Source organism: Tyto alba, unplaced genomic scaffold, assembly GCF_018691265.1.
Source record: "Tyto alba isolate M040663 unplaced genomic scaffold, T.alba_DEE_v4.0 Super-Scaffold_1000006, whole genome shotgun sequence".
NCBI classification, from domain to species: Eukaryota; Metazoa; Chordata; class Aves; order Strigiformes; family Tytonidae; genus Tyto; species Tyto alba.
The window spans coordinates 15,159,181-15,187,048 of record NW_024881272.1 but is presented as its reverse complement, the minus strand read 5'-3'; the positions used below and the strand labels follow the sequence as shown (position 1 = coordinate 15,187,048).

Genomic DNA, 27,868 nt, shown 5'->3' with positions numbered 1-27,868 from the left:
AGGTGGGGGCTCGGGACCCTTCACTGCCCCATGTGCTTGGGTGCAGTCTGGGGGAGGAGTGCCGGAGCCATGCTGACAGCCATCACCGCACGCTGCGAACCCCTCCTGAAGGGGCGAGAGCCATGGCTGAACGAGGGGGTGGTGACAGCTGTCACCAGCACCACGTGTGCAGTGTTTGCTTGTGTGTGCACACCAGTATGGCCATGGCCACCTGCACCAGCCAGGTGTGACAGCTATGGGATGCCGCCCATGGGGGGGGGCTCATCGCTGAGTCACCCATGTGGAAGCGTGCTGGGGGCAATGGCTGAGCCCTGCCAGGGATGGGCTCCAGGCCTGTGCACCCTCCGCACCATCCTCCCGCGGCAGCGAGTGCCCTGCGCAGGGCCAGCCGGGAGCCAGCGCTGCCTCTGACCCACCCGTCCAGGTATTTCCCTCAAAGTCATGACATCAGCTGAGGGAAGGGACCTGCTTAGCTTGGCCAGCTGGAGCACCAGAGAATTTGCACAAGGCCAGCTCAGCTTCTCCGCTTAGCCTCATGGCTACCTTTCCTCGGGGTGTAGCGCCCAGGGGAGCATCCTGGCCTTCTGCCTGGGCCAGGATCCTTCCAGGTCATGCTTGACACTCAGGGCACCAGCGCTCACCTATTATCAGAGTTGGTTGCTCAGGGACTGGGATACTCCAGTAACACTCCCTCAGCATTCGCTTCACGGGATCAGCTTTAACGTGCTTGTGTGGTGAGCGTCCTGCCCAGCGGGTTGTGGCTCCGTGTGTGGGGTAAGGGCCTTCCCCTTCTCTGGGGACCCGCTGGATCCAGCTGTCAGGGCAACGCAAATCTTGGCTCTGACCTCGGCAGTCCATGCCTGCGCTGACTGTGGCTTTGCTCTTTGCTTTCGCTGCAGAGACAGCAGCTGCAGCACCCTCCTGGTGTGCTCAGCCAGTCTTCAGTAAGGGGCTCTTCTCCCAGCTGTTGCTTTTTGTCCCACAGCTCTCAGTGCAAGAGTGGGTCTGAAGAATGGCCAAGGGTTTTTCTGCTTGCCTTGCACCTTTCTCCTTGCTCTCTCCCATTGTTCGATCCTCCTGCTTTCCTCACCCACCCCACTGGTGTTACTCCCACCCGAGGGGCCCCCAGAGTCTTTGTTTCCTGGCTGCATCTCTTGGGAAGCATCATCAGGTCATGAACCATTTCCTCCAAACACTGACTACATCTGCTGCCTTAGCACAATGATAGAGTTGCTTATACAGTCCCAACTTGCTGCAACAAAAAGCCACGCTCCTTCAATTTATCCGGTGAGTTTTTATTATCACTTGAAATACAGTGGCAGAGCTCTGCACCCGAAACGTCTTCAGAGTCACTTAACAGCACAGCTAGAGAGCATGATTCCAGTTGAGCTCAGCTGAACACGGAAGGTGACTTCTGTCGCTGGAACACTTTATCATCGAGGTAACACAGGCTGGTAAGGCAAGCAGCATGTGACCAGAGAAGCCTCTTTCTTTGACCTCCTAAGGGGAGAGCATGGCTGCACACGAATTAAACCCTTACCAGCAAACAAAAATGGTTTGTTTTGCCAATATATTATAATGGTGATTTTGTTCCTGCCTTTTGAAGGGATGGGATTTAATAGACAGAACCATTCAGCTCCTCAGCCAGCTTACAGAGAGCTGGTTAGTGACAAAGATCACTGGCATTTGCACAGTCCCACCAGCCTCCTTGAATGGATAATGCCTCTTTGGTTGACTTCTCCCAAGGAGGAACTAGTTTCCTGTTTAGCCCCTGGAAATGGTGGAAGGCGTAAACTCCAGGTTAAAGGCAGCTCTTCTCTGCTTCTCAAGACTCAGCCCACTGGTCACACATTCCTGTGGTCACATCTGGCATAGCTGCTCTTCTGGAACAGGCAAACCAGCCCCCATATTCGAGCACCCAGTCACAACAAGGACACGGAGGGAGTTTCTGTTGCAGTTCATCATCACGAGGGCCAGCCAGAGCCACACACTGAGTGGCACAGTTGGAGAGGCTGCTGCAGGCACGGGTGGGACTCTGCATACTCAGAAATGTCATCGATTGCATGGCCAAAAACAACCTTTAGCTCTTTGTAACATAGTACAATACACATACAGTTTTGGAAATATATACACATACACGCATATTTACATGCATGCTTATCTACACATTATACATATGCATGGGGGTGTATACACAGTCCTAAATGGTATAGTATGATGGTAGTCCTCAATTTTCAGTAAAGAAATAATGCATTGTGTGTGTGTGCAAAAAGATCACAACTCTGCAGATAGTTTATCAACTGAAATGGGAATTTTACAGCCCTCCAAATCCTTTTGAATCTTTCAGTGGTTTATGCAATTTGGGAAGAGTCTAATTTTGACATATTGACATCGGTGTAGTTACTGAGTGAGAAGGGCTAACTCCCACCATGGTTTCCTCTGAACCCTCAAATGAAGAAAAAAAATGTATTCCATTTCCTCAAACACTGGATGTAGTGTTTTTAATAAAATAAAATCCTTTATATAATTTCATTTATTTGTAGTTCTGCTTCTAAAGATTAAAAGCATCTTCTGTCTTCCCATGATCAATAATGGATTTTTTTTAAGGGGCTGTTACTTTCATTATAAATATATAGAAACAATCCAAGCTACTAAAACCCTGTATACAGACACATCCTAAAAGCCAAACTACTTTACACCCAGCCGGCAAAAAAAGACATGGGCGGGTCTGAGATGTTGCAGGCATAAACATTTTGGACCAACTAAAAAAATCCCTGTAAATTGGAGACCATAATCAAGCCTTTTAGCAGATTATTCGGTAAACCACAGCCTGGAGGATCCTGGGGTGTGTCCCAGTTGTGGAGTGGGAAGTTGGAAGGGTGTGAAAGGTAGAGTACTGGGTTTGCCCAGGGACCATTCACCTGGCATTATAAAGGGGTCACAAAGGGAAAATGGTTTTGTAGGCGTGCTGCAAGCATTCACATCTGCTGTTTTCAATGCAGTGTGCTTCAGCTGATGGAAGAAAACAGAGAAGATGCATTCCTCCATCTGCAGCTGACTGGGCTTTGTTGCTCTCTGTTTCCACTTCTTTCTGCCCAATTCCTTCATCCCTCATCCAAGCTCTCTAAATTTTCTATTATTCCAGGCTTTAAATCAATTTGTGTTAAACTATTACTGTTGTAGATGCTCTTTCTGTCTTCCGGCTGCTCAGTAGGAAGCAGACTTAGCGGTGCCACCCTAACTAATGAAGGTTAATTTAAGAACAGCTCAGACCCATTAAAAGCTAGTGGCTTGATCCCACAGACCTGTACTCAGGCCTACAAGCCCCACCGCAGATTCATCACCGTGGTGTTCAACAAAGTAGAAACAAAGTAGGTAGACCTACCAACACTGTCTCAGACACATCTTTACATATATTAGTTTCATTAAATAGTTATTACTGCTTCAAGACATCTCCCTGCCTTGTGACATGTTAAAATTGCAGGAGCTGTTCGGGACACAGCCCCGCACTCCCGACATTTGTGAAACACTGTCATCCACACAGTAGCACCCCGAGTCAGCCACTGCAGTCAGGCTCACACAGCAGCTCATAAGCATAACTATATTTTTAACATCCCAGAAGCTGTTACTGCGTCATCTCCCTTTATGGCTTTCCCTGAATATTCTTTATATTCTCTGGTTTGTAAAAAATGCTGCGTCTCAGATGTTAACTCTCCCTGCACAGCCTCGATGGGTTATTCCTGCCCAGAGAGAAACGTATGGCCTCCCTCTTAAACATAACATATTGATTTTAAAATTGCTTTGATGATTTGGAAAGCGATGCACAAATTGGGATCAGTGCATTTATCAGAGCTCTGCCCTTTGTGCAAGGGCAGCTGATGTTTCTGATTACCAGAGGACAGCATACTGGTCTCTACAAAACACAAAGCAAAGATTTATGGAAGACGTGCTCTTAACTCTTGTCCAGCCCAGGTCAGAATTCATTCTCAACAGGCTGGAAATGCTGAGTCAAACTCCTTCAAATCTCATCTTAAACCTAGGTTTTTACAAAGGCTTATTCCACCGACAGGTCTGCTTTCACTGTCAGTAGTAGGGCGAAACTCCTCAGGTTGCTCTTTCACAAGGACACTATTAGGTTACTCTGTATTGAAGTTCATTAGGCTTTGGCTTTTTATCAGGCAGCAGCAAGTAATTGTATGGGAACATGTGCTTTCATTGTCCCCATCTATAATTGTAAGAAGGTACAATGGGAGCAAAGATAGTCTATAAACACCTTGGAAAAAAAAAATTCTTTGGCCTTTGATGAGAGTACATTGATTTGAGTCACCTGGTTATCGCTGAATCTTTGTATGAAAGCACTGAATGTATATTTTATTTTAAACACTTAGCTCCTCTAAATCACAGTAACTGATTTTTTTCTTTTTCTTCTTGACAGTAACAAGGCGCATCAGATAGCCTTCCTTTTAGAAAAAAGAGGACCTACAGCCCAGTATGTGGCCAGGTGGGACATTACTTCATCTTTTGTCACGGTTTTGTAAATGATAAACCTGCTGAGATTTAACCAGGAGCCAGTGCTTACTCATGTTCCTTGTAGACCTCGGGTCAGCCGAATGTGGACGAACATCGGGCAGGGCCCGCGACCAGCAGCGGCTCGCCAGGCCAGCCCGCGGGCAGCTCCCGGGCTCCGCAGAGCCGCACAGGCCCCCGCTCTCCAGCCACAGCGAAAGGGAGAAAAGCTATTGCAGACAGCACTGGGGGGGCAGCGGGAGGTGCGGTTCGCTTCAAAAAAACCCACAAACCTCCAAATCACACTGAGCTCGTGCCTAAGGAGTATGCTGAAAGATTAAGACCAAGGATTAATTACTGAGTTTACTCATGTTTCTCCAGACTTCCCTTTCATTTTCATTTTTCTACTCCTTTTTCATCTCTCTTCATTTCCTCGTCTCTCTCTGGTTCTCTTTCTTTTCTGCTTTTTCCTATTTCTTCCCTTCCTCTGCTATTTCCAGTCATTTCCTTCTGTGCTTTTACTCTTTTACCTTCTCCCTTTGCTCAGGTGCCCTGTCCCTCTCCTCTGCTCCCTCCAGGAGAGGAGAGGTGGGCACTGCTGTGATTTAGCACTGATTCTTCACCTAGCCCAGGATAAGCAACAAAAAAGGAAAGGATATAACAAGTATTTTGCTTGAAAAATGTCAAAGTCCTTTAGGACCCTGATTCAATCCCTCTAAAAAAAAAAAAAAAAAAAAAATCAATGGCAATTTTTAATATGCATCAGATCACAAGACAAAGGTACCACTACCTGAATACAATGAGTCAGAGAGTTCTAGAAGTTGTGGGATATGGGTACTATACTTTGCCAGTTACTAATTTTGCAGAATTGTCCACGAATCATAACCATTATTTAGTAAGCTCTATCACATGGACTTTGGCTTAATTCAATCCCCTTCTCTTTACGTACCTATTCAAACACAGAAAATAAAGACATCTATTTACTTAAGCACATCTTTCTGAACATTTTTTAAATGCAGTAAACTCTTGATTTTCTGCCTTAAATTGCACCAAGGACAAGGCAATAAGAGCTAACAAGAGCTATCCTCTCACAAAAACCCTACATATACTCTAACCATCCATGCTACTATCGCATTTTTAATACCGGGTAGTATTTTACACCTCAGATTTAATGCACACAGAATAGTTGGGAGTACAATGCCGTTTGGATAACAACATTTAGAAGCATGAAATTACAAGTGTACTGACAGGTTTTTATGTGCTTCCTTACAGCACAGAAGCTGCTGCTCTTTGTCCCCCACATCCTTTGTGTCAGAAGCAGCACAATGCTAATAAATCTCAAATATATTTTGAGATTCATAGCAAAGGCTGCAACACCCGGGTGGAATTTATAAACGTTTTATAATTGTACCAGGCTAGAGTGCAGAAGCACAAAGAAAGGTCTCGCTGTCCTGTTAGTGGGTATTGGAAACGGAAGCAGCTTCATTCCTCTGCCCACAACGTGATCCCTGATATCCGCAGTTCTGGCTGGACTTGAAGGGAACCAGGTTGCCTGCTCTTGCTGGAGCGGGACCGGGCAGCGCTGCGTGCCGCTCGCAGCTGGCAGGGATGGGGCTGCCCTGCAATGCCTTCTGCCAGCTCACTCAGTGAGCCGAAGAGCTTTTTAGGACACTTATTGTAAGTATTTATGAGTATTTATGTAAGGTAGCAGCATGGCTTTAAAATCTGTCAGTGCCTAGACTTCACAGGACTCAAATCTGCTACACAATTAAGTTTTGGGGTTAGATTTCTTTTTAGGAATTTACATAACCTCAGAAAGTGCTTTGCTCAGAGCTGTCAGTCAGAGAGGTTCCAGCATCATTACTAAAACATTAGGGAGTTTCACACCCAACATACAGCAATCTGTTTGGATCTAAAAACTAGACCATGCTGTAGTAAATTTTTTTTTTTTTTTTTTCTGATCTAATTTCATGTAATTGGGCAGGAATGCTGAGGTGTTGGAGGCTTGAATCCTGCCTGGAAGCACAGTGCTGGGCAGGGACGGTGCTGCATAGGTTATACCAGGGGATCAGGACTCCTCAGCTCATCATACCAATTCCCTCTACTTTCCTACACACCCATTTGACAATCTGATGTCCCCAACTTTTCACTAAGGGAGCGAGTTAACCCAGAGATGGAACTGAACTGCAGGGATTTACTTCATGCGACAAACAGCTTCAGTCTTGTGAATATCAGGCTTAAATCGTTGCATGGCTGTATCCTCTGGAAATAATACTCTGATTTTCAGAGCTTTAGAGTAGCTATCTGGAAAGCCATCGGTAGAAATGTTGAGAGTTACTAGAGAGAGAGGTCCTTTGTTGCAGTTTCTTTAATTGAGACCCTCCTCTTTTATGATTTCCAGCAACTTCTCACTCTCATATTCTAAAGGTAATATTGAATTTCTGGAAAAAATTGCACTGAATTTTTCAATTATGATTATAAACATTTACGATTGAAAATAATTCATTGGCTTCCTCAGTTTCCTTCCATTAAAACCGTCTAACACCACACTGTGCTTTATGCATATGCAAGAGAAAATCCGAGGTCAAAAGCACAGGGGCCCCGCTTATGCTCTTGAGCTGCATCCTTTCGGCGGGGCAGGGAGGAGCGGCGCTGCCCCTGGGGAGCCCCGCACAACCTCCCGGCGAGCCCAGCTGCTGCATCGCGTGGCAGGCAACATCCCTGCCCACCCAGGCAGGGCCCGGGCAGAAACCTCCCACCCCAGCGAGGAGCAGGGGGGCTGGAGCTCTGGCCGCCCCCGAGCACCACGCCACGCCAGTCCTGCCTCCACACAGAGAGCCCCACAAAGGCAAAGCTGCACCGACCCTCAGCGTCGCACCCCAGGGTGGGGAGCGGCGGGGTGGGAGAAACCCTGGTGGCCATGGCTTCAGCATGGCATTAACCTTTCAGCATGTGGTTACGCTATTTTCCTGGGGGATTAGGTTGTATCTGTTCATTGCAATAATCCACCACCCCATCGCTGAAGCCCCCTGAGCTCCCAGGTGTCCTGGCCCCAGGAGAACCTGCCTGGCCCGGGGGATATCGAAAAAAAGCCGCATTGGCCCTTGGTAAACTCCTTCAATTCACCACATACTCCTTGTGTTCAGCAGCTCCTTGTATCCAGCAGTGTTCAGCAGCATACACAGAGCTGTTGTCCTGCCAAGACCTTTTCCTTCCACGGGAGAGCCATTTTTCCCCCTCTTTTCCCTTCAGTTTATACAAATAAAAGGAAATAATGGAAAAGAAGGGGATTGTATAATTACAAATTGAACACCAGCAAATTTAGCTAGGAAAACATTCTCACCCAGTATCACTCGGATTTTTCCATTCTGTTGTACAGGTACTATGCCCGACCCTGTGGGGAGCCGATAATACATTTCATAATGCCAGCTTAATTCAGCAGCTAGCTCCATGCCATGCTGGACTACCACAGCACGTGTGTACACGTGCACCTGCACACATGGGTATGAACGCTTTCTGTAAACCAGAGCTGTTATACTTAAAACAAATATGTTCAAATTGCATAATATTAATGGAGTGTCTTTTCGCTTGGAAAAAAATTTGTCACATATTTTATATACTTTATCAATCACAATGTCTAAATTTGGAGGCACCCAGATAGCATACTCACTGATTTCTCAGCCAGCTCCTGCATTTTCATTTCGACAGTATTTTTCAACCCTGACACTGCACAGATGAGCAAGTTATAAACTGACATGTTAAAAACAAGAGCAATTGCTCACGTGCCTCGTGCCGCAGAGCTGCTGCCCCCGCGGGGACAGCCCGCAGCCCTCGCGCGGGCAGGGCTCCCACCAAGGGGCTGGCACTGCCTGTTGCTAACACTGCCACACCTGGCTTGCTATGTGGGGACAGACTTTGCTGCATGGACAGCATTTGGGTTTTTTCATTGTAAAAGAAGAGGAGAAATGGCTTTATTACCGATCTTCCCAAAAGCTGTCCTTAATAATAATGGTAAGTCAAATAAATCAGCATATGATTTGATTTTTATATAAGGATATGGTGAACTATCAAAGGATGTAAGTTCCAAGGTTAGATAGGGGTATTCATACTCTAATACTTGTGCTACACATGTATACTTTGAAGTCCTTTTTGAAGCACTGGAATCCAGGCTCAAATCCGGCTCACACAACCCTCAGAGCTGTTACAGCCAACACTCATGTAATGCCACAAACCTCAGTGGGGTTCCCTGCATTTAGACTGCTTTAAGAAACTTTGGTTCCCATTTCTCATGCTGTCCTGGCTTTCCCCCACTTGCAGTGTTAGCACAGGGAACAAACACAGAACAGTGCAGGCTGGAGCACGCTCCTGTATTTGGTTACCTGACCACAAAGCAATGGCACAAGAGACAGGAGCAAGGACCTGCCCTGAAAGTGGGTGGTACCGAATTTGTTGCCAGATATAGGAAGCTGAAGAAGATTTTTCTTTACCCTTTAGGAGCTCTGAATCAAAATATATAGAAAAAGTGCAGTTCAGTAAAAATTAGATTAGCTTTTTCATCATTATTTTCATCTGAATCCTCGCAATAGCCTTAGTGGTTTGGAAAGAGCTTCTCAGAGGCAGAACAGGTTTTGTCCTGGGGAGCCACCACCCAGTGAGGGCAGGCGTGCCCCCACCTCTCTCACCCCCCCAGGCAGTGGGTCAGTGCCACCCTGCACCCCGGCTTGCCCTGCCGCTGTACCCAGAGGACCCGCTGCAAAAGTATCCACCAATTTACATGGGTATGGATGTCTGCCTGAGTCCAGACATCTAAGCAGCAGCACGAGGAATAGCAAACGTTGCAGTGCTTAAATCTGTTAACAAAACAACACAGTGCATGGCAGCAACATTCAAACTGAAATGTAAAACAAAACCTCCGGTTGGAGCTGGCTGGTAGCGTGGTGGCTCAGTGCACATCACAGCCTCTACCATGCTGCTCTCTCTTCAGCCAAGTCCAGGATTTACGTGCCCTCTCCATCAGGCAGGACCCAGTAAATAAGGGTCTCAGCAGCTGCCCGTCCCTCCCCTGCTGTGTGCTCTGCGGGGGCCAGCTCAGCCCTGCTGGGTCCGGGGGGGATGCTGCAGCCCGGTCATCCCCCTGCCACCAGGGCAAGTGCAGCTGGCCCTGCCTTCACTGACTGCATCTTTTACAGAGATTAAAGCACTGCTCTGAAGGCCTGGATTTTCATGTCAGGGTCTATGAGATACAGAATAACCCTACAAACCAAATTATACAGCTGACAACCTCTTTCCCCACCAGGAGAGAAACAATTTTGACCCCTGACTGTTCTCTAGCAGTCCTTCCCTACAGGTGAGTGACCGGCAGTGCTCCACCTCAATTAACTGCAGCCCTTGGCTTTTGGTAGCAATTTGTTTTCAATTACTTCCTTTGGACAAATCTACCATTACTGCCCTTTTTTTCCCCACCTCTTTCTGATGCCAAGTGTGTTTCAAAGTCTTCACAGTGCATCAACAGTTGGCCCTGCAAAATTCCTAAGAAAGCAACAGTTGCCTCCAGCGAAGACCAGGGTAGCCCAAACCCTAGGTTGCTTTGCCTGGCACGGATCCGCGGGCACCGATGAGGATTTCTCCCTCATGAGGAGTGAAGGTCTGAGTGCTGCAGGGCCACGCTGGTGCCAGCTCTGCTGAGTTCGGGGGAAGCTCTCACCTACTGACAAAATGACTCCTCGCCAGCCCGGGGCTGCAGTGCCGGCAGTGAGGCAGCAGCAGCCCCTGTCCCACCCGAGCCCTGCTAGTTGCCGGCTGCTCCCAAAGCAGAAGGTGCCCGCAGAGACCCGGGGACATGCCCCCCTTCTTCCCCAGAGCCTCTCCTCCACTCTAAGGGTGACATGGAGCAGGGATCGGGCTTAAGCTTAACCTAACAGCATCTCTTCCATGGTATGGAAACAAAGAAAGGAAGCTGCAACACACTGTGGATCCTATCTGCATTTGCTCTGCAGACTCTGAAATGTCAGTCAAACAAATACGCCATCGCCTTTACAGCTCTGCAGTCGCCATTTACTATTTTACTGGGAAATTGGCCAGAAAAGGGATACTACCTAGAAGGGAGCATTATGCCAGCACTGGAAACCAGTAATATTTCTGAACAACCCCATGAGCCCACTGTCTATACCTACACTGTGGAAAGGCAAGAAGAGCCAGAGTGAGCCAATTTGTGTTTGTGGTAGCAATTGGAGTAGCAGTGGGTACAGAGGCAGCCCAGGACCCAGTGGGCACATCTGAACTGGTGCATGCTCTGGAGCTGTGACAATTTACACCAGAGAAGAGTATGATTCAGTAAGCGGAAGGAAAAAAAAAAAATCCTAAACTGAGCTCTTTTATGAATCTAAGTTTCATAATGCAACTTCACCAGAGTTCACGAAGACAGGTAAGCAATATGAAGAGGCAGAGCATGCCCACTCCCCACCTCTATAAATCCGAAGAGCCAGTAATTTTCAGGAGATGCAGATGCCATGGGGCAGACAGGGGTTTGCTGAAATGCCAAAGCCCCTTTCCCTGGGAACAGCTCCACTAAAACCATCTCTTTACTCTGGCAATGTCTCTTGCCCTCCAGAGAGCCCACTTCTTTCTTTGGGCAGCTCCTTAATACTTATCTACCTCTCTGCTAGAAACTCAGAATGTTTGAGTTATTTAATATGCAGAATAATTCTGAACCACCCCCTTTTACCCCTGCTTTATGTTTTCCTCCCAGTCAAAAAAGCACAACAAATGGCACACAGCCCATTTCTGCCTACTGTAATTCCCCTCCTACTCCCCACAAGGAAATACAGATTTACCTGGACCACATCTCACTGACTTCTAAACAAAGCTCAGTCAGTCAGTCAGTCTCTTCAGGTAGGAGAGCTGGTCCCTGAGGGCTGTTTCAGACCTACTTATAGATTTAACCTCTGTGGGCAGGGGGATCAGGGGCTGTGCCCAGCACAGGTGAGGAGGGACCCATCCATTGCAGAAAAGGCAGCTCCCACCCCCTGGAAATCAGCTTAGCCAGGAAAACCTGTGCCCTTCACACCAGCACCTGGCACCCTGTTCCCAGAAGGTTTAGCAACTATTTCATTTCTGACATTTATTGGTTTTCATCACCTCACCTCTGGCACCGAAAGCACTGGTAGAGCAATGCTTGATTCAAGCTTTCACGTCAGGGCACCCTGTCCATGGCGCTGGGGCAGCACTAACGAGGCCACATCGTGCCCGGTGGGCAGGGGACAGGGACAGGGACAGGGGCAGGGACAGGGGCAGCACCAGCAGAGCTGTAGCTGCTGCCTGGCACGGGGCTGGCTGTTCTGCCCAGAGCCAGAGCCTGAGCTGCTGCAGGTATGCAGATATGTTCCCAGCATCACACAGATCTACACCATGAAGATTTGGTCCTTAACTTATTTTTTGCACGCTTTGCTGGCTCTAGGTGTAGTTTCTGCAGACATACAAGCTGGACAAATACTAATTTTTTAATTTTAAACAAAACAAATGCCATATTTTACTGCCACTTTCTCCCTCTTTCTCTCTCAGATGGGATTTCTTAAATTCACATGGGTTCCATATTTTCATAAACCATGTTGGCTGGAGTAAGCTGTGTTAGAATCATCATTTAGAGAAGTGAAGATTTAATTTCATGGTGGAATTAAGGTTGACATTTCCTTTTTATTTGCACTACACCAAGGGTTAATAAGGTTACTATAACCTTAATCTTTGATAGCTCAACAATAGAATACTCTGGGATTACTGCAAAAGATGGATTTTAACTCTTTTAATCTCATTATTGTTGATAACCTTATCAACACTGTGCCCCATCATAGAGGTGGAGCAGGGGAATCTCGGACTACAATTCATTTCCATGGAGCAACACTCATTGTTTGGGCAGAAGAGCCAAAGACAGTTGCTTGGTTGATGCCTGCAGTGAGGTTCACAGTTTGCAGCAGGGCTGCAGCGCTGCTTTTAAACTCCTTGTCAGAGATGTTTGCCAAGAAAAACATTGGTCCAGTGGCATATGTTGGCGGAGCAATGCAAGGTTGCTCTAATTCCCTTACTTTGTTTTTCCCTCCTCCCATGTGACAACTACTCCAAGAATCAGACTGCCAGTCTGGCAAGTTGAGATCCAGAAACTTACTGCTAATTACCATGTTTACAATTCCCAACCTATCTGTTGGTGCCAACAATCAAACTGCATCCTCTTGAGTGCACCAAAAGACACTTGCTGGCAGTAGCTTCCTAAGGTTCCAGGCTGGCTACATTAATTACTTTTAACTTAATTTTTGTGTATTGAGAAGCAGCTTTAATTAGCAATTCCATGGATTAAAATGTTCCTTTTATAAGTTTCAAGGAATAGCAGCTTGACTTATAGACTGCTTACCAACCTATATGTCTTTTATTTGGAAACACAAGTGGTAGTAAATTTATATGTGGTCTGACAAATAAAATAGGCAGAGGTTTAATAAAAATCACACCAGGAAATGAAAAGTTATGCCTTCCCTTTGAAATAAAATAAGCATCTCTAAAAAGGCAGGTTGGATATTTTTTATCACTTCTCAGAAAACATGTGACTGGATTGAATAAGCCATGTTCTCACGGTGTATCACTGAATCAAAGTATTTAATGAATTAAAAAAAAGGCATGTATTTTGTCAACTCAGTGAAAGGGACCCCAGACTCAAATAGCTGCAGGGCAGACTCTCAGCAGAGAGGATCCCATTCGTGCCCTGCAGGTCCCAGCCCGAGACTCCTGAAGGCCATCTCGGGCAAAACCAACTCAGCCGGGATCCCCTTTAACACAGCACATGCTCGACCCCACCAGAATCAGCAGAGCATACTGTGCCCGAAGAGCGGCACATCTCAGCAGTCAGGCTGGGCTGGGCAGGCTTGGGGACCCGCATGTGCATCCCAGGAGCACAGCACAGGACTGTGTGCTACAGCCCACCCACCCCTAATTAACCTCCGTAGTGATTCTTTCCTAACCTGAATTTTCCATGGCAATGGCATTCACAGACTCCACGATGCCGGCCTTAAAAAGTTGGTCAAGATTTCATGAGAACTGAACTACACAGCCCCTCTGAAGATGTTTGTTTTCTGTTCTCCAGCTGGCATGAAAGTAAAGGACAGAGAGCAGAGCTATCCAGAGCTCTGCCCCCAACATGGCTGGGTGCTCGTGGGGTGGACAGGCTGCCCGCGGTCAGTGCTGCCAGCCGTGCCCGTGGAGTGCGGATGCCGCCACCGCCACAGCCTGCCAGACATCCCTGCTTGTGCTGAGGCTGCAATTGGTCTCCTCTTCTAAAGGCAGTTTGGTCTGTCGCAATCATCTGGAAATCAACATTTTAAAGAGGAACCCTGAAGTCAGACTGTAGAACAGGGCCGTGCCCACATCTGCTTCTGATAACATTGGTCCTACCTGGCCCAAAATTCAGCCTACTTTCAAATGTGTAGGGGCAGATTTAGGGGTCTGATTTTAGGCCCCTTTTTTAAAAAATCTGGTCGAACTGTGCAGTAACAGGCCACAGTGAGCCTGTCTTTTCTGCCCTGTAGCAGGTTCTCCACCATCTCACAGAGTCCCAAGGCAGTGGCCGATTCCTTTGCTCTCCTGGCAGCGTTTCTCAGGCTGCCGGCCACTGCCAGGCTCCCACTCTTACACCACGGTCCTACCCTGTGCAGCTGCAGTGGGCTACTATGGGAAAGATAACCCAGGGCAAAACTCAAGCTTATGAAAATTAGTGAGAGATAGGGGAAGTAGAACCAAAGCAGGTAGTAAGCCAAACAGACAGACCCTAAAATCAACAGGCTTTTTGACTTACAACGGGAAGAAGGGCAACAAAATGAACCAGTGCTCCCAGAGGAGGCAGTCTGGATCTGCTCTGGTCTAAAGCAAGAGAGTGGAAACAAGCATTTAAGAGCAGTTCATTTATACAAAGCGTAATGAATATGCTGAGCAAACTACCAAAGCAGGCAATAAACTTGCATCTTGGAGAATGGTCTAAAAGGAGTTAGATTGGCACTTTAGAGGAAAGAGATATTCAAGTCTGCAAAGGCAAGTGGCAGTATACGAGGACATGTGGACACAGCTCACGTGGCCTATGTTATTGATGTGGTTTCCCTTCCCAACCCAGCCTGTTCAGCTTGATTACTTACATTTTGTATAACTTATAGACATAGTCTAAAGAGAGTTGGCCAATTTCCACTCAATTTATAATTTAGCAAGCAGAGGAGCGTGATTCTTCTAATTTACATAAAACATACATAAAACTGAAAACAAAATAGCTTTAGAGCATATGGGCAAAGTACACAAGAGCCACAGAAGAAAGTATGAGTAAAAAAGGACACGAAGCAAAAGCGCTCTCTGGATTGTGCTTTGCTAAGGGGTTTTGATTGCCTTATTTATGCTAAACATATCATAGACCAGGAAGTTTTCATTGTCACATGCATGTGTTGGTGCTGCACCTCAGCCTCGTCACTGGACTATCAGCCACACAGATCTACTTAACCAACGCTGTAATGCTGGATGGGTTTTTTTTACTGCATCTTTTTTTTCTAGGTAAAGAAGAAATTTTGTTGAAAATCTCCTACAGTGACATGGCAGGAAGGCATCAGTGTGTATCAAGCTAGCACTGGCTTCCTCCCATTCCCTCCTGGACATCTCCTTTTCTCATGAAGGACAAGGAGCTCTCACCCTGTGGGTAAACCCAGGTCAGCATGCCCCTTCCCGGGGAGCAGCAATGGGGCTGTGCTCTTGCCTCCCTGCTCTTGAGACCATTTCTCTGGCATTCCTCCTCTGTGACTGCTGGTTCCTGGAAGAGCCATTGAAGCCATTCTCTGAGAGGAGACTCCACCTGCAAAGTGCTGAAGCTGATATTCCTCCCCATGGCGTGGTAGGCTCCAAATCGTGCCTCTCTTCCCCGTTTGCCTGAGGAGTCATCCTGGGTACTAACAATAGACTCCATGGAGGCTGGTGGAGCTCAGGCTGCCTCAACAACTTCTGTCTGAATTCAGTCATTTCCAGTGAGCAATATATAAATAGATGCTGCCTCATTATTGATGTATATTTTGCAAAGGGTTTAGCTGGGGATGAAGCTTGCCTGCTTTCCTTTTATGGATGAAAAGCAGGATCCTGGAGCCTTTATGTGAGATCTCTGCACGTGTCAATCAAACCACACCAGGACGGAGATTTGTGCTCTTAGGTCCTTGTTAAATGGCAGCCACACAGCCATGGGAAACGACCATGGGAATGAAATGCATGGCTGCATGAGTGCACATGCACATTTACACACACACACCAAAACCAAATGAAAGCAGAATAATAATGGTTGCAGCCTAATTTTTCTATTGCTTTTCAAATCCCAAGGCCAGGCTGTAGTCTGGGCTACTCTGACACAAATCTCATTTGACGTTATTATACACCACTGATTTACACTAATGGAAGAGTTAGCCTCTGATTTTAAAAGCAAACCTTAGCAGCTGGCCCAGGCCCAAGCCTCTCAGCCCTTCAGTCTGGGTGCTGTAGTGCATTGATACTTGCCAGCTAAATTTGATCATGAACTCTAGACAAGGCAAGCTATCGATATTTCAGAAAGCCATTCCTCACACTTCTGAGCAGCAAACGGCCCATCACTAAGAAGGCCAAACCCTTGTCAGTGTGAGCTGACTTCTATGAAATGAAATACTGACCTTACTGCTAGCTCCAGAGTTAATCTCAGAAGAGAGATTTTATTAGAGAAAACAGAGCTATTATTCTGAGCCTCTCTACAGGGCACATATTTAAGTTTTGCATCCAAGAAATGTGGCATACTTTAAATAGAGTGGCATTTGGTAAAAGCTAAAACATAAAAAGTCCAGCTAAGTATTTTGTGAGGGGATTTATTTATTTGGTTTGCTTTCCTCGGATTTCGCATCATGCTCATTCAGCCTCCTTTCCCTTGTTGGAGTTTTTCCTCCCTCTGTATCAGGGAGGCTGGAGCAGAGCTAGCAGCACTGACTCACTGCAGCTCCAGCAAATGAAAATTAAACATGTCTATTTTCATCTCTAACCGAGGGTCTGGACCGGTCCTGCATTCTTCGCTGGTAAGAATTTACATACACAGAAATGGCAAGCATCTAAGCAAGGAGAGCAAAAGGGAGTGGGTTTGTTTCTTGCTTCCTAGAGCAGGACTTGCAGATCCTGTTTTCACCAAGGGGCTCTATGAATGGCTGAAGACAAATGTATTTATGTCATCACATGTACAACAGCCACGCGATGTTGTAACACAACAAAGGACAATATGACATGCACAGTCGAAAAGAAAAGGATTGTACTGAAACCTAGAAAGTAATTATGTTATTGTCCTCTGCATAACTCACACCCCTGGAAAACATGCAGGGAAAAAGGTCTCTTTCTTAAAAAGTGAAGAATCACCACCTCTTAAACTGAGGCCCAAGAAAGTTTCCGCTGCTCTTCTCTATAGTTCAAGACATTAAAAAAAAAAAACCAAAACAAAACAAAACAGGAAATTAAATGATCCTGACATTTCTTAAACAAAACATGTTGAGAAAGAAAAACCCTTCCATCCCATCAAACCTGTTGCACATATCATAAACAGGAAGGGGAACAGTGGAGGAAAGAAAGTAGGGGAACAAGAAACAGTTTTTCCCCGTAGCAGTTATTTTTAACAACCGGAACATCAAGACTGTATTAACTGCTGCTCCAATAAAACAGCAGACATTGAACTGTATAATTTTGGATTTCAGAAGAATGTTTCTGGCAATTTGATGAAGAGGTAATACTGATCTCCATTTTCCTGGAGTAACCAGGTAAGCTATCTCCTGAAGAATGATTGTTAAAGGATGAGTTTCCAGATGGTGTGAAGTGTTAATGCATCAAGCCTCCCTGCTCTTATTATTTCCCACCTAACTTAAAAAAAAAAAAAAAAACACCTTTATAATGTAGTAATTACTGTGATGCCTTTTTATTTGAATTCTCTATCAACTTCTTATTAGGAGAATGTGCATATTTGCAAAGCTGTTACTATCAGATAATCTAAAAGAAGTCATATGAAATCTACATTATCTATGTAAATGCCTCTGTAAGATGCAGTGAGATGGTTCTTTTTTTGGTACCAGGCAGCACAATCAAACGCTGTACAGTTTTGGTTCAGAATGTCCCTCTTTCTCCAGTTAGAGAAGACCAATCCCATGGTGATCACTTTGTCATTGATTTTCAGTGATTTAAAAGATAGGCTTGACTTGTAAACATTAATAAACTTTGTGATATTGCCCTGACTTAGTAAGAGAACTGCTGATATTCCAAACAACGTTATGAATGAGCAATTCTTAATAATAAAGAATCCAGCTATATTTTTCCAAATTTTCATGCCTAATGTAATAATGTGATAGAGGTGTACATTACAAACAACTCAGATGAGCTGATACAGAACACTACTGTGGTGACAACTGACCCTGAAACAGATAAAATATTAAGTTTGACTTAATCTGAAATACTCTGAGAGAGTAGTTTGGAAAGTTCAAGTAGCTTCTTACGGGCCTACCTCTTGCTTTCTAGTGGTATCAAGTATTGGGGAATTATCAGGGCCATTTCAGCTCCACAGAGGTGTATCACGGAAGGAAGGGAGAGGCAAGGAGGCTCCCCAGGTGGCTCTCCAGCCCGCGTAGGGTGGCTGCTGCCTGCAGTGTCTTGGCCAAGCTAATTTTCTACCTCCCAGGCGAGGACTTTCCTTCCTGGAGATTGTTCTGTTACTTTATATCATCCCCGCTGGCTAGAGAGGTATTGGGTTCAGTGAAAGGAAACGCTTCTTGATAGCCACACAGCATCATCTCCCTACGTAGCTCCTAGGTCTATTTGCACACACCAGGCTACATCACTTTCCTGCAGGCAGGAGAAACCCTGGCCCCACTGAAACCAATGGAAAATTCCCACTGGTTTCTGCAGAACAACGATTTCAAAAGTAGGATACTAATTTCTTTTATCTATACGGGCATTATTATGTAATTTTGGCTAAGTACATATATTCATATATAAAAAACTCCTTTCAGCTATACATTCAGGGCTCTTGTTTTTCCCATCAATCAACTCCCCTAGCTTCTGAAACATTTCACCTAATTTTTTGTTGGCTGCTTTTAACTAGATACTGTTTTACCAGAAAGCGAACTACCAAATGCGCATGATGTTCCGGCCCTGGTTTCCACACTCCTGGCACATTCTCCCAGTGCCACACCTCAATACATCCTCACCTGCCATCCCCGGTGCCTCTCCTCTCATCTGCCCTCTGGCTCTGCAAAGCCAGGGCACACCTACCCTCTACCATCACCCCCAGGCCTTTACCTCTTTACCTTCCTTAGGATCCTCTCTGTCCTTCGATGTCAGACTCTTTCCATCACCTCTATGAATTCTGGCTTGGGTTTTCACTTTTAGACTTCTTATTTTTGGCCTGTCATTTAAATTTATTTTGAGTCATTGTTATTATCGAGCCAACATTTATAAATAGCTCTATGCATTGCAGGTATGCGATAATCAAGTCCTTTGATTTTTGAGCAATTTGGTTACTAAATGATAGCAATAAAAAGCATGCAAGCATCATAGGCATTAGCCCAGGAAATGTTTCCACCATTAAAGCTTTCAGGAGGCAGATGCTGAATCTGGTAAAAATTTATGATTATTAATAATGAGTGTTAAGCTTTACCTTTACAATACTAAATGGTGAGGAGTCATAACAGCTAGGGGTAGTATTGGGGGGGGAGGAGAGGGGCGGTTTTCAGAAAAATACTACTCTTTTAAAAAGAAAAGAAAAAAATCCTTTTGTGTATGTAAAGATACTATTGATTTAAAAAAAAAAAAAAAAAACAAAACATAAAAATTTAGTTGTATTACTCCTAGTGTAGTGTAAAAACCCATAGAAAAAGGCTAGTTAGCTTATTCTTACAGCTGTAAAGTATGTTCATACCTGTGTGAATGTATAGGTATTACTGTTTTCAGTTTCCTTAAGAAAACCGTACAAACATTAGAAGCCACCTAAACTGACATGAAAGGCAATAACCTGTAATGGGAAGAAATCTTACACTCCCCTCAAAATTAGATGTAGTCTTAAAAGTGGAAAGCAAGCAGAACTGATCCCAAGAAAAGGCATCTGCATAACTGCACATATGTACATGCAACAGTGTATGCATTTATTTTAGGCAAATTTGCAGGCAGCAAGAGAAATCACCACACCAGTCATAAACATGCACTGCAACTGCACGGTCCCTGCTGAGGGGAGTGGGAGTGGTGCCTCTGTCAGGCCTGGGAGAGTGGGGCTTTTCATGTGATGTTGTAGCCTCCCTTCAGAGAGATGCGTGTGCATGTGTGCATGTGTGCATATTCACTCCATTCAGAGATATGTGTGTTTATATATACATAAGGGCTATAGGCTTAAATGTTTGTGGAAGGAGCACCCGAAATCAAACAGCACTCCTCATCACTTAGCTCAGGGTATTTCTAAGCAGATGCAGGCAGGGCAGGGCAAGAGGGACCCAAGCTACTCTTCCTTCTCCCGCTCCCGCCATGGGGCATGACGTGCCCGTGGTGCTTGGGACCACAGCCCTTTCGGCAGTCCCCCGCTCTGGGAAGGCCCGAGCAGTCGCCGTCTCCCCAGCGTGGAGCAGGGGGGAGCAGCCAGCCCCCCAGGGGGCCGTGGGGGGGCCCTGCAGCACCCTGCTCTGCGCCAGGGCAGCTGCCACTCCTGCGTCGCTCCTCCATCAATCGGCTACACTGCTACGGGGGCCCTGGTGCGACAAAGACTTACCTATGGGAGCAGCCTTTGAGGCTACTCCAGCGGATTAAATTACCCAGAGATATAAATCTTCATAGGATTATGGCCTTTAAAAAAAGGCTAAGTTCAAGTAATTATTTTTGGGCTAATTCTTTATTTAATTTTCTACCAGGATGCAGATTACAAAAACAATGTGAGAACAGAAATTTAGTATTCTAAATTAATTAAACATGCACTCGCCAAAATAACTGTTAACACACGGTTGGTGCTGCCACAAACCTCATTCTAAGATGTTGTCTTAGAAAATACTCATACTGGTACAATTAAACCCCCTTATTTATAAAGTAATTTCTCATTATGTTGCACTATAGCCTTTTAGTATAATTTTTGCTGTTAATAAAATATCATTAGACTATTAGAGGCAGGAGGTTTGTAGACTCATTTTTTAGCACACAGGATTCGCAATTTCTGAAGCAAAAAAAATAGGAAGTGTAGTGTTGTAAAAATCCTTTTCACTAGGGGTCTAATCTTTCCCACAGTGAAATCAATTGAGGCTTTGCTATTGCATTGAATGATAGGATTTGGCCCAAAATATTTTGGATTTAACATGAGCAACCTTGCTGCCCTGAGCAGTCCCATGGAAGCTACGTGCATTCCCAGGATCAGGCCCACAGTATAAATAGTCTGAGAGATCTGTTGTTCAGAAACAACCGCTTCTGTCCTTCAATATATATGCGTGACAGACCCCAGGAACTGCTAATGAACGGGGAGAGACACTTGGAGATCGTGCTATTGGGAAACATCATCCTAAGAGCCCTTATGCTATTGAGCCTTTACACAATATTTTATAATTATTTTGGTGAGCATACCCAGTACTTCGCTGATCAGACCTTACAGTTTCACTCTTTTAACCCACATAACATAGCAATTCCCAACAGATTTTAGAGAAATCTACAATCATCGAAACGTTAATTTTGACAATGACAAAGAGTACATGCATTAAAAATGCATCAGCCCTGTCATTAAGGCATTATTCAGCAAAAACAGCTCATTGTGCTAAACAGAAAGCAACTAGAAGAAACCAGGTATAGAGAAACATTTTGCTAAGTTTGTATTTGGGTACCAGTCCAATCCATACTACACAAGATACTCAACCAAGCAAAGAGCAAACAAACCCACATCCTTTATGTGATGAAATGGGAACCCCTGATAATACTCTAAGTCATGACTCAAGGGAAAATGTCAGCTAAAAGCTCAGATCAGAGGAAGGTTTGTAATACAAACCTGGATGTTTAAAATAATGTTTCCATCGCTGTTCCTGCAGCACTTGTGAACGTGCCTGTGTTACAGTGCTGAACTGACTATGGTTTAGCAGCTGATTGTGTCTTTTTAAAGCATAATTTAACATTATTTCTGAGGCTGTTGAACATACTAAACTACAAGAAAAAGATCTGCTTTCAAGTGGTATTAAAGAAACACGAGGATCAGAGTGCTAACATCAAAGATGTGTCTAAAGAATAACAGATCCACACGTCTGTGTAACAATGAGCGCTCCACTCACTACTGAAGGCAACAGAGTAAGATTCCTTTGGCAGTTGTTGGAAATAATTAAGCAGAGCATAGATGGCCTTTCAATCGCTAAGCAAGAGACAAAGACATTCTCCACCATCCCACCTCGCACTCACAACTTAATGAACAACCCATGTTTGGCTCATCCATGTTAAAAATCGTTCTCAGCCTCATCATAGCTGAGCTTGGAGAAGGATCCATTCAGAAAGGCTATCTCATCACAGTACTCTTGGTCTTGCTTTAAAATGGCTTCTGATCTAATTCACCTAAGGCTGAAATCTGGTCTCAAAACTGCGACTACGTGGCAACAAGACCTGGGATCATCTGGGCATGTGGAGAGGTCTTGAATGGGGAAACACAGGGATCGCTCACACCCCACTCGTGTCTCTGGCAGTGTTGGGAGCAGAGGACCAGAGGGAATTTCCTAACCACAGCATCCTAACCTGGATTTTCCTAACCACAGCATCCAAAAGGCTGATAAGGCTTTTAACCAAAGCCCATGCCCTGCTGCTGAGATGGGAGAGAGGGACGGAGGCACCTCTTCTTCTGCTTTAAAGAGATGGGGCATGGCTTGGCCAGTGACGGGAATCAACACTCCCTTGGTTGTGTCTCCTGTCTATCCAGCTGCAAGTAGCATTTGGGGAGTCCTGAGCTCTTGGAGGGGCACAAAGAAGCCACCTCCTGAGAGCCAGGGGGGGAAACAACCCTTCGGCCCTGGCCCTGAGCATGTACCTCAGCGTGGGGCCTCAGAGGCTGACAAGCTCTGCATTCTGCGGGGCGCTTCCCGACCTGCTGAGCCGGGGCTGGTGTGCAGGCGGGTTCGTAGTCCTGCCCTCGCCGCGTTGGTACTGTGGGGTGGCGATAAGAGGGCAGGGGGATATCACCCCCTCGAAGCGATCGGCCACAACCTGCTCCCCAGCAGCGGCCCCGCCGGGTGGCCGGGCGCCTCGGCACCCGGGGAACAGGGGCTTCCCCGGGGGGGGGGGCGCACCCCCGGCCGGGCCGGACTCCCCACGCCTCGCTGGCACGGGTGCTCGGCACCCGCTCCGCCCGCGGGCGGGCCCCCACCTCCGCACGGCGCGACTGCCGTGGGCGCGGGGGCCGCAACCGCGGAGGGGGCGGCATTCAGGGCTCCGCCCCGGCCCTGCGGGCAGCCCCGTGTCCCGGGGTTGGGTCCCCCCTCCGACAGGCGGGGCCGCGGCCGCCCCGGCCCCCCTCATCCCCGCCCCGCGCCCCCCCCGCCGGAGAGGGGCGAGGGGCCGCCGGGCGCGGCGGGGGGGCTGCCGGGGCCCCGGGGTCCCCGGCCGGGGCCAGCCCCGGCCCCCCGGCCCCGGCGCAGCCTGCCGAGCGCTGCCCGCGGAGGCGCACTCCGCAGCGGCCCCGGCTCCCCCGGTCACCCCCTGCCCGCACCCCCGCGGCGGGCCAGGGCCAGGGCCAGGGCCAGGGCCAGGGCCAGGGCCGCCCGCGGAGCGCTCCTGCGGGGCCGAGCAAGCCTTTCCCCGGCCCTCCCCAGCCCTGGGCTTAGCTCACACGCACACGCACACACACACGCGCGGGCAGCCCCCTCCGCTGGGGACGGGGCGTCCGAGCTCCCCCCGCCCGGGCAGAGACACAGACAGAGTGAAACATTGCAAAGCGTAGGAAAAGATGGAAAAGGTGCTACCTTGGCAACTAGAGGAGGTTAGGAGCCAGCTGGTGGGCTGGGGGCGGTCGCGCTGCCTGCCTGCCTGCCCGCCGCCGGTACTCTCCTCGACTACGCGTATTCTTAAGCAATAACAACGTAATCCGTATTATCCACCCAAGAATACCCGTCACCGAAGAGAGTCAGAAAGCTGCTGCTGTTGCTGCTGCTGGTGGTGGAAGTGCTGCACCGGGACAATAAATCCATAACTATAATTCCCCTCTAGAAGAAGGAGAATCCACAGGGGTTGCCGAGTGATCTCGTCCCATATCCAATGGACGCCGAACCTTCCCATCCTGCGGAGGCAAAGGAGAGGAGCAGGCGTTTAACACACACGCGTACAGTCCCTCTGCTCCCCCGCTGTCTTACTGGTGCGGGCAAGGTCTTGCAGGCGAGGTGAAAGGAAATAAATCAAAGTAAGGTTGAGTTTACCTGGTGATCGCCTGTTTTCTTCCTCTGTGCTTCTCTGGCATCCTATTCCCTAGCTGTATGCTCCATCAATTCTCTCTGGGAGCTTGCAAGAGATGTCACACGCAGCAACAGATTCCTGTAAAAGAGATGCACGGTTAAGCACACAAACATTACAAATCTGTTTGCATAGGTGGGCTTGGGAGAGCTCCGACAAAGCAGCAGCCACGCCTGAGAGACATTTCATCTGGGCTTTGGAAATGCATTTTACAAGTCCTGACTCACACTGACTCGATGTGCTACCAAGAGGAGGGAGGGCAGAAAGGAAGGCGATGAACAGAAAGAAAAAGCAAAGAACGAAATAGCAAAGGCTCCGAGCTCAGCAGAGGCGCTCTCTCTGTCAGGCCTCCCCAGTGCCGTAAAAATCTAAGGCGAAAAAGGCTTCCAAGTACAAATTTGGCGCACTTGGCTCCCCACGGGTGCCCGGGCGGCAGAGCCCAGGGGCTGCGAGGCGCCGAGCCGAGCCGGGCGGCTCCTCGGCGGCGGGCGGGGGCAGCGGCGGCACCTCCGCACTGGCACCTGCCGCCTCCCCGCAAATGTTTGAAAAAAATGAAAAAAAAAAAAAAAAAAAAAAAAAAAAAAAAAAAGAAGTTATTTCCAAATGGCGCCCGCGGCTCTGCCTGTCACCCGGAGCAAGTTCCCTTATCAGCAGCGCTCGTACTTGGGGGAGGCGGGAGGGGGAAGCTTTGTCTGATGATCTGCCGCGGTGATAATAAACGTTTATTGTTCGCCAACTAAATAGAAAGGATCTCTGCAACGTCATGGCACAGCACACTTCGCCTGGCGATTAGGAAACTTCTTCGGGTTATTTCAGCCCGGCTCCTGGCGCCGAGGACAGGTTCTGTGCGAGCGGCGGGGAGGGGGAATAACGAGCCGCGCACGGTCAGAGCCCACACAGAGCGGGGACTCCGCACTTCTTCAGCCAGGAGTAATTATGCAGCACGCACAGCTCTCATTATCCGCTGCACCCGTAACTGACCAGCTTGTTGATTAGATTTCAATTGAAATTAATACAAGATGCTTGCTTTTTCTACAGATTCCTTCCTTAACATGAGCCCTTGCCTTTCTTCCTTGACTTGTTACCACTATGCTTCCTACATAAACATACGAGAAGACAGCATTTGTTTTGTAACACAGGCTCTTGTCTGAATTTGCAATAAAATAGAAAAACAAAGAGAGAAAGAAAAAAAAAATACTTTGATAGCCACATTACCTTCAATTAGGGAAAAAAAAAAAAAGCCAATTCACTCTCCTCTTTTAATCTCAGTTTAGGTGCGATTTCCTATATTCCTCTAACACAGCAAGCTTTCAAGTTGTATTTTAAATGTCAGATAGAAAGTAAATAACACCGTAATTTTTCCCCGCTGTGAAATTGAAGGCTGTAACCCCATTAGCTGGCGTTGGAACTCGAATAACTGATGCAGTGGGTTTCCTTCAACTTGAACAAAAGCCGTTTGAAAAAGTAAAATGCACCGAGTCGTGGCGAAAACACTCAACAGCGATACACCTAGTCCGATATCCTCCGAAATTTGGAGGCGCTCCACAAATGCATCGGGAATTAGGCAGAAATCCAAACTTCGGGGTGTTGGGTTTTTTTGGTTTGGTTTATGTTTTTTTCTTTTTTTTTTTTTTTAAAAAAAAGAAAATAAAAAATGCGATTCTCGGGGAGAAGAGGACCCGCGCGGCTCCAGCCTTACTCTCGCCGTGTCCATCTGACGCTGCCCTTCCCCACCCGGGAACGCATCCCCCCACTCCCCCGCGCATACAGCGCCCTCCGAAACTTCCCCCGCGCCGCCGCCGCCGCCCCCGCCGCCGCCCGCCGGGCCCTTCAGCACCCGCGGCGCCGGACAGCGCCGAGCACCGCCCGCCGCCGCCGCCGCGCCGCTCCCCGCGGCCGCCCGCCCGCCCGCCCGCGCCCCCGCCCGCCGGCGGCTCCCGGCCCGCCCCGGCCCCGGCCCCGGCCCCGGCCCCGGCCCCGGCCCCTCCCTGCCCGCCCCGACACCGGCGGCACCCGGCGCACCCCCCGCCCCCGGCACGCTGAGCACCGGGGGAGCGAAACCCCCGGCCCGCTGCCGCATCGCACCTTCTTCGCCGCATGCGGGAGGTGCCCGGGGCGGCGCGCCTCGGCGTTAAATACCTTTGTTCACCGGCTCCGGAGAGCCGTGTCTATCGGTGCTGCCGCCCCGCTTTCCCGCCGAAAGAGCCCGGGTGCAGGAGCCCCAGCCCGGCGGGGCCGGGGAAGGGCCCCGGGGGGCACGTCCGCCGCCTCTGCCGTGCCCGGGGAGGGGGGGCGGGGAGGCAGAAGGGAGGGGAGTGGATGGAGGGAATTAAACAATTAAGCTATCAGGAGCGGAGCTCTGAACAGAGCTCGGGTTTGCCATGAAAAGCAAATTTCAGAGGGGGGAATATCGATCCCATCCATCAATAGAGAGGCGCGATGTCTTTCCGTGCGAGAAATTGTTCTGAATTAGGGGGCTCGCTGGTGAAAGGGGGAGGGGGCACGGAGGGGGGGGGGGGGGGGAGAAAGGGAAAAGAAAGAAAGGAGGAAGGCAGAAAAATATTCATTCCCGCTCAAAGGCAGCCTCTTTTTAAAATCGCTGGGAGCTCACTCCATTTGCCACCTACCCGAGTAACCACCAGAAATCCACCTCTATTGAAGCGCTTACCCTTTAAATCCAGGTTTCGAGCAGAACTCCAACTGTGTGTAAAACCAGGGAGTCATCTGATGTGTGATGGGGAATGGGCTCTGGGCAGCAGAAAGCAGCTTTCTCTCCTGGTGCCGGATTACCATGTTAACAAACCCCGGGAAGGGACCCCGGCGCCTCTGGCTGGCCATGTCTCGTTGCTTTCACACATCGGCGGCTGCTCTTGCTTCCCATGTCCCCGGCGATCGCCTCTCAGATGAATGTGGGCTTCCAGAAAAGGAGTCGGGGGGGAGAGGAGGAAAAAAAAAATCGCCTAATGCAATCAAATCGATCTGATCTACACCATCTGTCGCCTGCCACTACACACAAGCGTTAAAATAGGAAAACGGGAGACACTGACAGCTCAGGAAGGTTGTTCTGCAGAGTTCATTTTTAGCAGAGCATAATTGGGTATGGACAGCATACAGTTACCAAAGCTGCTGTTAACCATCCAGTAGAGGATCCCAAACATGCTAATGGTGGATTAATTGAGGAAGATCTGACGTGCAAGCTTCACAGTCTCTTATTCATGACTTCCCAACGGGAAAGGACCAATGCCGTGTGGGACTATGGTAACACAGAGTCAAAGAGCTGCTAAGAAAATGGCTCTGTGTTCATAGCACCTCTCTCTGATAACAAACATATGTCGACCAGAACCGTTTAGCAGGATGGGGGAAATGAAATTTTCTTAGCCGAGGTTAGCAATTCCCATCGCTTGCACTTAAAGACAAGTAAAAAATGGACTGCAGGTCTAAGGCGCTTTTGAGTGCTGGTCTCGGGGTTCACAGCTAGTAAAAGCAGACGGCTCCTGCTCAGATGGGGAGGTTACACCCCAAATCTCTTACTTCTTACTGTGACCAAAGTGCATCCATAGCAAAGCTCTAACCATGCAGCGCTGCTAATTTCATCAGGAATGACGCAAGGTCGTTTTAATGCCAGGAACCCTTTTGACTTTTTCCAGTGGGAATGGCTTTTGGGCAAGACATTTCCGATCACTGAAATTTGACATAATCTCAGATAAATATGATTTGGGGAGGGGGGGAGGAAGGGGGCGGCGAGTTGGGAAGAGATGGAGCGTGCATCCAGACCTGCAGTCACCCCTGCTGCCAACACTCCAATTTGCTCGTGTTTTCTAGCCTTTCCTGAATAATGAGGTTATAGAGACGTACATGTAATTATTAAAGAAGTATA

At 47.8% G+C, this 27,868-nt stretch overlaps 1 long non-coding RNA gene across 4 annotated transcripts; it reads right to left on the bottom strand.

Annotated features, from left to right (window-relative positions):
• Window positions 1-23,174: 23,174 nt before the first annotated feature.
• LOC116963503 lies at window positions 23,175-27,178 on the bottom strand. Of its 4 annotated transcripts, none has more exons than XR_004408216.2 (3): window positions 26,660-27,178; window positions 23,958-24,072; window positions 23,175-23,821 (listed from the first exon to the last, which is right to left on the bottom strand). It is a non-coding gene; the product is annotated as an uncharacterized LOC116963503 (long non-coding RNA). The 4 variants fall into 4 exon arrangements; XR_006166744.1 differs by lacking the exon at window positions 26,660-27,178 and adding an exon at window positions 26,131-26,218; XR_004408217.2 differs by lacking the exon at window positions 26,660-27,178 and adding an exon at window positions 24,655-24,715.
• Window positions 27,179-27,868: the final 690 nt, after the last annotated feature.